The sequence below is a fragment of the Gossypium arboreum genome, chromosome 5, assembly GCF_025698485.1.
Source record: "Gossypium arboreum isolate Shixiya-1 chromosome 5, ASM2569848v2, whole genome shotgun sequence".
Taxonomy (NCBI): domain Eukaryota; kingdom Viridiplantae; phylum Streptophyta; class Magnoliopsida; order Malvales; family Malvaceae; genus Gossypium; species Gossypium arboreum.
This window is the reverse complement of record NC_069074.1, coordinates 57,290,283-57,299,888: the sequence shown is the minus strand read 5'-3', so window position 1 is coordinate 57,299,888 and position 9,606 is coordinate 57,290,283. Positions and strand designations below refer to the sequence as shown.

Genomic DNA, 9,606 nt, shown 5'->3' with positions numbered 1-9,606 from the left:
GAGGCACTGTAATTTGAATTGAAATTAGTGATGTTTCAAATTCCCCAAACGGTGGGTCAGTTTAGTGGAATTGCCACAGAAGATTCTCACCTTCACCTTTGATTATTCATGGAGATGAGCGATTCATTTAAGATAACCTGTATGACTGACGATGCATTAAGGTTGAAGTTGTTTCCATACTCGTTGCGAGATCAAGCACGAGCATGGCTTAATTTGTTGCCACCAAGTTCAATATCTACATGGCAAGAATTAGCAAAACGATTTTTAGTTAAGTATTTCCCACCTAGCAAAAATGCTATGTTGCAAAATGAAATAACCACTTTTCAACAATTGGATGATGAGTCTTTGTACGTGGCATAGGAGAGATTCAAAAAATTACTTCATAAGTGCCCTTATCATGGGATTCCACCTGTATCCAGTTGAAGACGTTTTATAACGGTTTTAATGCACACACAAGGTTAATGGTAGATGCTTCTGCGAATGGTGTGATTTTGTCTAAGTCTTATAATGAGGCTTATGAGATCAATGAGAAGATCACTAGTAACAACTATCAATAGCCAACAAATTGAGCAACTTTAGGAAGACGAGTAGTTGGAGTGCACGAAGTGTTGCACATACATCACTCGTAGCTTAGGTATCTTCTATTTCTTTAATGTTGAAACAGTTTATTGTTAATGGTTTGAATAATTTTTCAGTTTAGTCACCAAGTCAGTTTGATGTTGTTTCTTGCATATACTATGGGGATGGTCATTCTTTCGAGAATTGTCTATCAAATCCCAAGTTAGTTTATTACATAAGAAATCAACACTAAAATAGAAGTGGACACGAACCACAGTCCAACTTCTACAATCCTTCATGGTGAAACTATCCAAACTTTTCTTGGAGTAACCAAGAAAATGGACTGAACAACAGTTACATGTAGCATAAACCCAACCAATCTCAAGGATTTAATCAACAAGGTCCAAAACCACAACAAGTTGGGTCATCCAATAGTTTGGAGAAATTTTTAAAGGAGTACATGGCGAAGAATTATGTTTTAATCCAGAGCCAACAGCAACACTGAAAAATTTGGAGAACCAAATGGCCAGTTAGATACGAAGCTTCGTAACCAACCGTAAGGAGCCTAGCCGAATGATAAAAAAAAAGAATTCTAGGTAATAAACATTGCAAAGTAGTTGCCTTACGAAGTGGTAAGACTTTGGAACTGAAAGAGGTTGTGATTGAAGATGAACCCATTGAAAAGGAGGGAAGTCAACCAACAGTTGAAATTTCCTACACCAGCTGAGCTAGAACTTACAAAGTCTAATGAGGTAAAACTTAAACTAGTGAATTCTGAAAAACTAACATCTTCTTTAGATGTAGATTTATCTCCTTAGAAAATTTATCTAATCCAACCCAAAGTTCTATCACCTCCATATCCTTAAAAGTTCTAGCCAAATAAGCAGAAATAGGAGGTACAATTCAAGAGATTTTTGGATGTTCTAAAGCAACTTCACATCAACATCCCATTGGTGGAGGCTTTAGAGAAAATGCCCAATTATGTAAATTTCATGAAGGACATCCTATCTAAGAAGAAAAGACTTATTGAATATGTGACTGTCGCTTTAACGAAGGAGTGTAGTGCGTTTAGACAGAATAAGCTTCCTGCGAAACTGAAGGACCCTGGAAGCTTTACTATACCTTGTAATATTAGAGAATATTACTGTAGTAAAGCTCTGTGTGACTTAGGAGTGAGCATCAAGTTGATGCACAAGTTTATGAATTTTGTGTATTTGTGAAATAAGGACCAAATAGTAAGAAATGTGAAAGTTTAGGGCTAAAGTGTAAAAATGCCCAAATATGTGTTTAAGGATTTAATTGAATAAGTAATTGACTAAATGGGTTAATTTTGAATACATATAGATCAAGAAAGAAAGAATTCGGATTTAGATCGAGGGAAATCAAAAGTTATCGAGTAATCGATCTGATTCGTCAATTTCGAGTACGAGGTAAGTTCGTATGTGGTAATTTCATTATAAATGTATGTTATATGCTTTAGTATTGCATAAAATGTGATTATGAAATTACGAATAATGTTTGAATGGTGAATAGGACTATACAAATGTGTTCGACGATAAAATCGACAAGTGAAACTTCCCGGTTGAACCTTATGAATAGTTAGGATGCTAATGACATGTCATTAAGTTAATGTATTGGCTTCGGGCCAAGATATCGACACTTCGAGTACGAATAATACCTTGATATGGCTACAGGCCATGGTATAGGTATTCAGAGAGGAGTTACCTTGATTTGGCTACGGGCCATGGCATAGGTACTCTGGGATAAGTTACCTTGATTTGGCTACGGGCCATGGTATAGGTACTTATCGATTGTAATCCTTAAGTATTCAATTTCTATTGCAAATGGTTCAACGGGAAAAGAATGACGTATTTGAGAAAGAGGTTAGTACGAGGTGGTATAGATACTACGGAACCTATTTGAGTATTAAATTGAGAAAGTTCAATGAGATGGTATTTAATCATGTTATGAGACATGATAAAGGTTTGTGGTCAATGTGATTTGGTTCGGTAATATGAAAATAGTTAAATTTCATTTATTTGATGAATTAAGATACTCACTTACGAACTTACTAAGCAATAAAGCTCACTGTGTGTTATTTTCCTATGTTTTATAGATAATCAAAGCTAGTTCAAACTCAGGGATCGTCAGGAACCGTCATCACACTATTGATCATTTTGTTGGTACTTTTGGAGCCTTCTATATATGGTATATGGCATGTATAGGCTAGTATCATTATGGTACATTTTGTGTTATGAAATTATAGTTATGTGATTTGGCTTGTATTTGGTAAAGTTGTGGGATGTGAATTTTCCTTATAGAATGTGTTTATATATGCTATGTGATATAAATGATATGCCTTGTGAATTTGGCATAGTATGGTATGAAATTAAGGCAATGAATTGGTGTTATTTTGAGTTTTCAGTTAGTTATTTTGAAGGATGAAGAAATGCATATTGAAATTAGGTGGAATGGATGAATTTGGCATATGAAATCTATATGATTGGAGTAGTAAATGTGTATTAAATTGGCTAATGTTATTATGGCATGAGTTTTGTATGAGTTAATGATGTTTTAGATGCTTATAAATGTGTTGAAATGGTATAAAATGTCTTGTTATAGGAAGGCATGAGGAGGGTGAGAAATGTGACTTTAACCAAGCCTATTTTCACACCCTAAGGCCGAGCACACAGGTGTGTGGCTTGACCGTGTGTGACACATGGCCTTGGTACACAGTTGTGTGTCCCTTAGGGTACTCTTTTCGAATTAAGTTAGTATACCCTACAGGTTTGGCACAGCTTAGATACACGAGTGTGTCTACTGGCCGTGTGTGGCACACGGGTTGGCACACGGGCATGTGGACTGACCGTGTGACCCAAGTTAGTAACCCCTCTAAATTCCGCACGGCCTGAGACGTTATGGTTGAATCTAGCGGTGTCACATTGATGTGTTCCTCAAAATCGTGATTTCATTGAAAAGTTAATCACCTTTAAAACATTATTAATTTCATTGAAAATCTCTTTCAGTTGCGGAAGCTAATTTAAATTAAAGAAGTTTAAAACATGTATTTCTAAAAATAGTAATTGGTTTGAAAACTCGTCTTTTCCTAGACTAGCAATTTAGGGTGAGTAATCAAAAGCCCGTTTAAAAGTAAATCCCACAAATGGTCTTATTACAAACCAGAAATCCCAAAGTGAAAAATACGAATAAGAAATTTAACGTGGTAGTAGGAGCAGTCGTATGGCCATCTCCGAGTCCTTCGCAACACCGATCCGCTTAACGCTGAGGACTACTTGTACAGTTGAAAACGGGGTGAGTTTACGAAAACTCAGTGTGTAATCCCCTTTCAATATAAAAATAGTCAGTCATATAAACATTATATAGAAGCAGTCTAGGCCAGAGCCCATTACAAAATCAGAGGCCGAATATAGGTGGGCCTAAGTCCAATACAGTAACAGTGTGGCCTAAAAGGATTGCAACAGTGCAATAAATATGATAGCTATAAGCTATAAACAGAATGGCACAAAGCCATCAGTAGCTATAGTATGACTGGCACAGAGCCATCAGTCGATAATATGATCGATACAGAGCCATCAGTAACGGTAATATGATCGGCACAGAGCCATGATCAAGATGGCACGGAGCCATAATTGGGATGGCACAGAGCCATCTTCAGAATGGCACAGAGCCATAATCAGATCAAGTGGCTTAAAGCCATCGGTAGGTCCACAGTCGTCTCGCTCGACCCGTGCGACCTTAACAGAATAGTCCACAGTTGTCTCGTGCGACCTGTGCAACCTTAACAGATCAATACTGGATCCACAGTCGTCTTGTGCAACCTATGCAATCCTATTAGAACTTCCTCCGTATCAATGTCCCAACCCTATATAATATGTCATGCTCAATCATCACACGTGTATGCATAATGGGCATGCTCAGTAACAATAATTTAAACATATATTAAAAGCATATCAGTCGTACAACCACCATCAAGTCAGTTAAAACATAGTCATACGATCACAGCCAAATTGGTCAAATTCATAGTCTAAGTCGGTCATTTACCCATATGGGCAAAACAGTCATTTTACCTGACTAGGGTATTTCGGTAATTTTACAAACAGGGGGTATTTCAGTAATCTTACAAACTGGGGGTATTTCAGTAATCTTACATACTGAGGGTCTTAATGACCTAACAGATGGTCCACCGTCGCCTCAAGTGACTTAAGTAACCTAAACAGACATAATGGTGAAAGTGGGCCGAAGACCCATTACTCGGCCCAAGTGGGCCCATTTAGCCCAAGAACAACCACAGCTATGCAAACATCACAGTCCAAACAACACTTACCACATCACATACATTTATCCGTGTGGGCCCATAAGCCCATTGGGCCCACATGGACTATTTAGCCCAACGAGGCCCCGAATAGCCCAAGACCACGAGAGCACTCGTGGTGGCCTCTACAGTCTAATGCCCATGTCTGTGGGCTCGATTCACCACACGTGTGATCGCACGCCCATGTCGCGTCATATGCCATATTTTTGGCTTTTCGGCATTTCGCTGATATACAGTCATAGCAGTGTAAACAACACATACTTTCGGCTTTCAAACGATTATCGCATATAGCATAAAAATACACACACTTTTGGCTTTTTAGCCGATCATCAAACATAGCATATGGTTACACACCTGATCACGTAGAGTACTAAGAATTCCTGATCGCTGAAACCTATTCAAACATTACAACAGTTAATCACTTCTCAACAGAGTTAAAAGAACATTAACCAAACCCTTAGCTGAAGGATCGACTACCACTTGCCTTGACTCGAACGATCCACTCCCAGTTGACACCACTGTCATTACTCTATTGCTAGAACCCCCTTTGCTCATGGAGAATTCAAGAAACAAACTAAGTAAACAACATCTGAACGATAAGAGAGGGAGAATTCGACACCTAAGGGAGAGGAATTATTTGGTTATAATCCGCACAAGAAGAAAGCGAATAGATATCCCGTAAGAGAAACAAAAGAAACAAACATACTTATTGGTCTGATGGATAAATATTGCTACACCGAAGTCTGAGTAAGAGAGGGGAAAAAGAATAGTCATTTGACAAAAACTAAAAGAAATGACAAAAAGGAAGAAGTAAAAGGTATCTAGCAAGAACTCAAAAGAAAAGAGAATACAACTAAAGGGCTAACCGAAAGGGGAAGTACTGGTGAACGAATGCCGAAGTGAAAAATAAAAAAAGAAGCAGAATAGAATTGATCATAGTACTCAAAATAATAGATGAAGGATTTATGAAAACAGGTCAAAATGTATTTGGCCACTGGCTAAGTTGTTGCAAAGGAAAAAACAAAAAAAAATAATTATCACCAAAAGCCGACATTGAAAATGTGACAGCCCTAAATTGACCCTAGTCGGAAAGTGGTTTCGGGACCATGAAACCGAGTCTTATAAATAATTAATTGTTATATTCTATGTTTATGATGTTAGTAAATGCATGTATGAAAGTTTCATGCATTAATTTGATCATTTCTATGTGAATTTATTAAAATGGACTTATATGAAACATTGTAGAAATGTGATAGGTTAATCTATAAGGACCTATTAAAGCATGTAGTGAAAATAATGGTTTTGCATGTCAAATACTCCTTTTCTTATGCATAGTGGCGCCATGATGGAGCATATATTACAATATGTGGTAAATTTCCATGAAGTGGTCATTATTTTATGTAAAAGAAAGGAAATAATAAAAGAAATAGAAAAAAAAAAGGGGTGATAGAAACAAAGCTTCATTCCTTTGTTTCTTCTTTACCGAAATGAAAAGTGGATGAAGGGGGGGAGTATTCGGCCATCCTAGGGTGATAATGAGGTAAGTAGTCTAGACTAGTTCTTGAAATTTTAGTTGATCTTGGGTGAGATATCAAGCTATTTTTGTAGCCCATGTGGAAATTTTGATATTGGAATGAGTAAGGTTTTCGGCTATGGTGATTGATAAGGGTGATAGTAGTTGTTTCATACTAAATCTAGATGAACAAGGGTAGTTGCTTACATCTTAATAATTATGAGTTCCTTTCTTGAATCTACCTTAAACCCATGAAGCATTCAGCCATGGTTGATAGTGAAGGGGGTTGATTTATTTTCTTTATGTTAAATGAATAAGTGTGGATGGGTGAAGCTTGAATTAGTTAAATGTTCAAATAGGTTGTTTGGATGCTAATGCCGTATATGAGGATGTTGAACTTGATTAAACAATATTCGGCTAGCATGATAAGTATGAAATGTTAAGTAGATGATATAACTGAAGGGTGAAGTGGCTAATAGGGACTTTTAATGAAATTATGCCAAGGCCGAATGTATCATGAAATAAATAAAAATGCTAAATTGTGCTTATATGTGTATTCGGCCAAGGAAGTGTGATATGAAGCTTTGATAGGCTTGAAAGATGAATGACCGAATGAGCTATAGGTCATGTATGGGTTAATTTTATGCATATGTGTGTGTGGCATTAGTAGTTAATGGCATTCGGCATTGTTTAACTAAAATTAGAAATGAATCTTAAAAGTTAAATAGGTTGCCCTAGTGGCGAATGTGTTAAAAGCTAGTGTATGGACAAATGATCTGAATGAATTGGTTTCAAATGTATATGGTTGCCGTATGTGTGTGTTTGATTGAGAAGTAAATTTGTTTGATTTAGCTCAAGAGCTTAAAGGGTCAAAGTTGGACAAGGGGAAAGAAAAAGTAATTGAATAGCCGTTGAAGACGTTCGACAACATCCGAGGTAAGTCATTAAGCATGTATTCGGTATTGATTTAAATGGTCATAATATCCATGCAAATTGTGTTTAATGAGATGGTGTGTATATAAAATGTGTGTGTATGGAATGATGACATTGCTGAATGTATAAAAGTAGTAACTTGCGTAGAGCGTTTGGTCTCGGCACTAAGTGTGCGGGCAATAAATGGGCACGGTGACAAGATTGGCACTAAGTGTGTGGGCTTGGAAGGTATGGCACTAAGTGTGCGAACTTAAATTATATGGCACTAAGTGTGCGAACTTAAATTATATGGCACTAAGTGTGCAAACTTAAATTATATGGCACTATGTGTGCGAGCTTAAATCGCATGGCACTAAGTGTGCGAGATCGTTTATTAAGCACTACGTGTGCGAATTTAATATGTATGTTCTATCGATTGAATATTTATATGGAGGTGTGATTTTATCGAGTTGAGTTTGGACAGCGGAAAGAGTAAGCACATTGAGTTCATGGCTAATAGATGCTATGTTCATGCTCGGGGTTGAGTTGGTAAGTTTTAAATCTATGTGATGATTTCAATTGCATGATTGTTGCGAAATGAAATGATGTATGGAAATTGCTTCAAATATCCTATTAAATGGTATATGAAATATAAATGTATGACTTGGTATGAGATTGATCCGAAGGTCTAAGGAACTATGGTATAGTTCGGTATGGTGGAACACTTGGCCTTGTTTCATTATTTCATTTTATGATAATTTTAGTAATGGATGGTCGTGGAATGCTTATGACTTCTTGAGTTATAAACTCACTCGGTGTTTTCTTGTCACCCATTTTAGGTCCCTTGGATTCGTCTCGTTTGCGTGCTCGGAACCGTCGTTGAAGTCATCACACCGCTGGAAATCTTTTGGTATTGTCTTCGTAGTTGAACTAGGAGAACGTTTGGCATGTATAGGCTATTTTGTTTTGTTGAATTTTGGGTTGTAAACTTTAAGCCATGTGAAAATGGCCTATGTGGTCGTTTGAGTGGGATGCTAGAACCTATAGCCACGGGTCTTAGAAACCTTAATTTTGATAAGGTGGCCATAGTTGTGCCATGTATGATGAATGATTAGTAAGGCCAAGGAAAGATTCATGAAATTGGCATAGTCTACTGCCGTAACTGTTGCAGACAGCAGCAGTGATATGAGATCGAAAAATCACCAAAAATAGTAGAAGTGGAATTAATTGCTAATAAAATTATGTACTCGAAGCTTGATGGGTCTATTTTCATATGGATGAAACGAAACGACCATATGAGCTGTATTTTGAGAGATATTCAAGATTTCGTGAGACAGGGCCAGAACAGTTTCTGGATCCTCTGTTTCGACTTTGAAAATTTACCATAAATTATCCAGAAACAATTAGAAGTCATGCCTTATATGCATAGATTCCCCTTTGAGTCTAGTTTCATTAGAAACAAATGACATGAGCATTAGAGCTCTGTACGAGATGATATCCAGGTCGTAATGCGCAAAGGTCAGTATAGTCGAACCCTGAAACAGGGGTGACTTTAACTAATAAACTGTACCAATTGGGCCGACCAAAAATTATAGAAATAAATCCATGGATGGATATATGAGTCTAAATTCGGGGAAAATTTACGGATTTGGTTTTTGAGTTCTGAAACTCGAGATATGATTTTTAAGGTGGCAGTGACGCATTTAACTAGCCTGCCTGGAACAGAAAAAGGAAAACAAAAAAAAATAATTTTCCAAGAGAGGAATAAGTAAAGTAAGCCCGGTAACACCTCGTGGTCAAATCCGGTGACGGTCACGGGTTTGGGGTGTTACAGAAAAGCACCCTCTCCAGTCAAATTTCTGAGTACTTCCCAAGCAAGTTTGGCAGAGTCTTACCTCAGTTCAAACTACCTTTTTTCCGCCTAAAATCCCTCCATGATTTCCTCCTCAATCTTCTCCTTGATTTTCTCCATAATCCATTCCTTGACCAGTTCAAATTCCAACCACCCTTGTAGTGTTTTATTCAAACTCCGCCACTCACACAGCAAAGGAGTAAAATAAATACTCATTTGTGCATAGAGTGACTCGAACTCAAGCACCCTTGCCACCTTAATGACGCCACAATCCACAAGACTACAAGCTCATCTTGTGTCACATTTTAATCTTAATTATTAAAAAGGCTTACTTCCAAGTACCAAGAGTTTTATTCACTTAATTCAAAAATTTAGCTAAAGCCCAGGTTTGAACCCAGGACTTCTCCAACACTTCCAAATATGCCCAAATACTTAGCC

At 37.3% G+C, this 9,606-nt stretch overlaps 1 non-coding gene across 1 annotated transcript; it reads right to left on the bottom strand.

Moving 5' to 3' along the window:
• Positions 1 to 297: 297 nt before the first annotated feature.
• On the bottom strand, positions 298 to 404 carry LOC128293601 (small nucleolar RNA R71). Its single transcript, XR_008283781.1, has one exon. It is a non-coding gene; the product is annotated as a small nucleolar RNA R71 (small nucleolar RNA).
• Between the last annotated feature and the right edge of the window lie 9,202 nt (positions 405 to 9,606).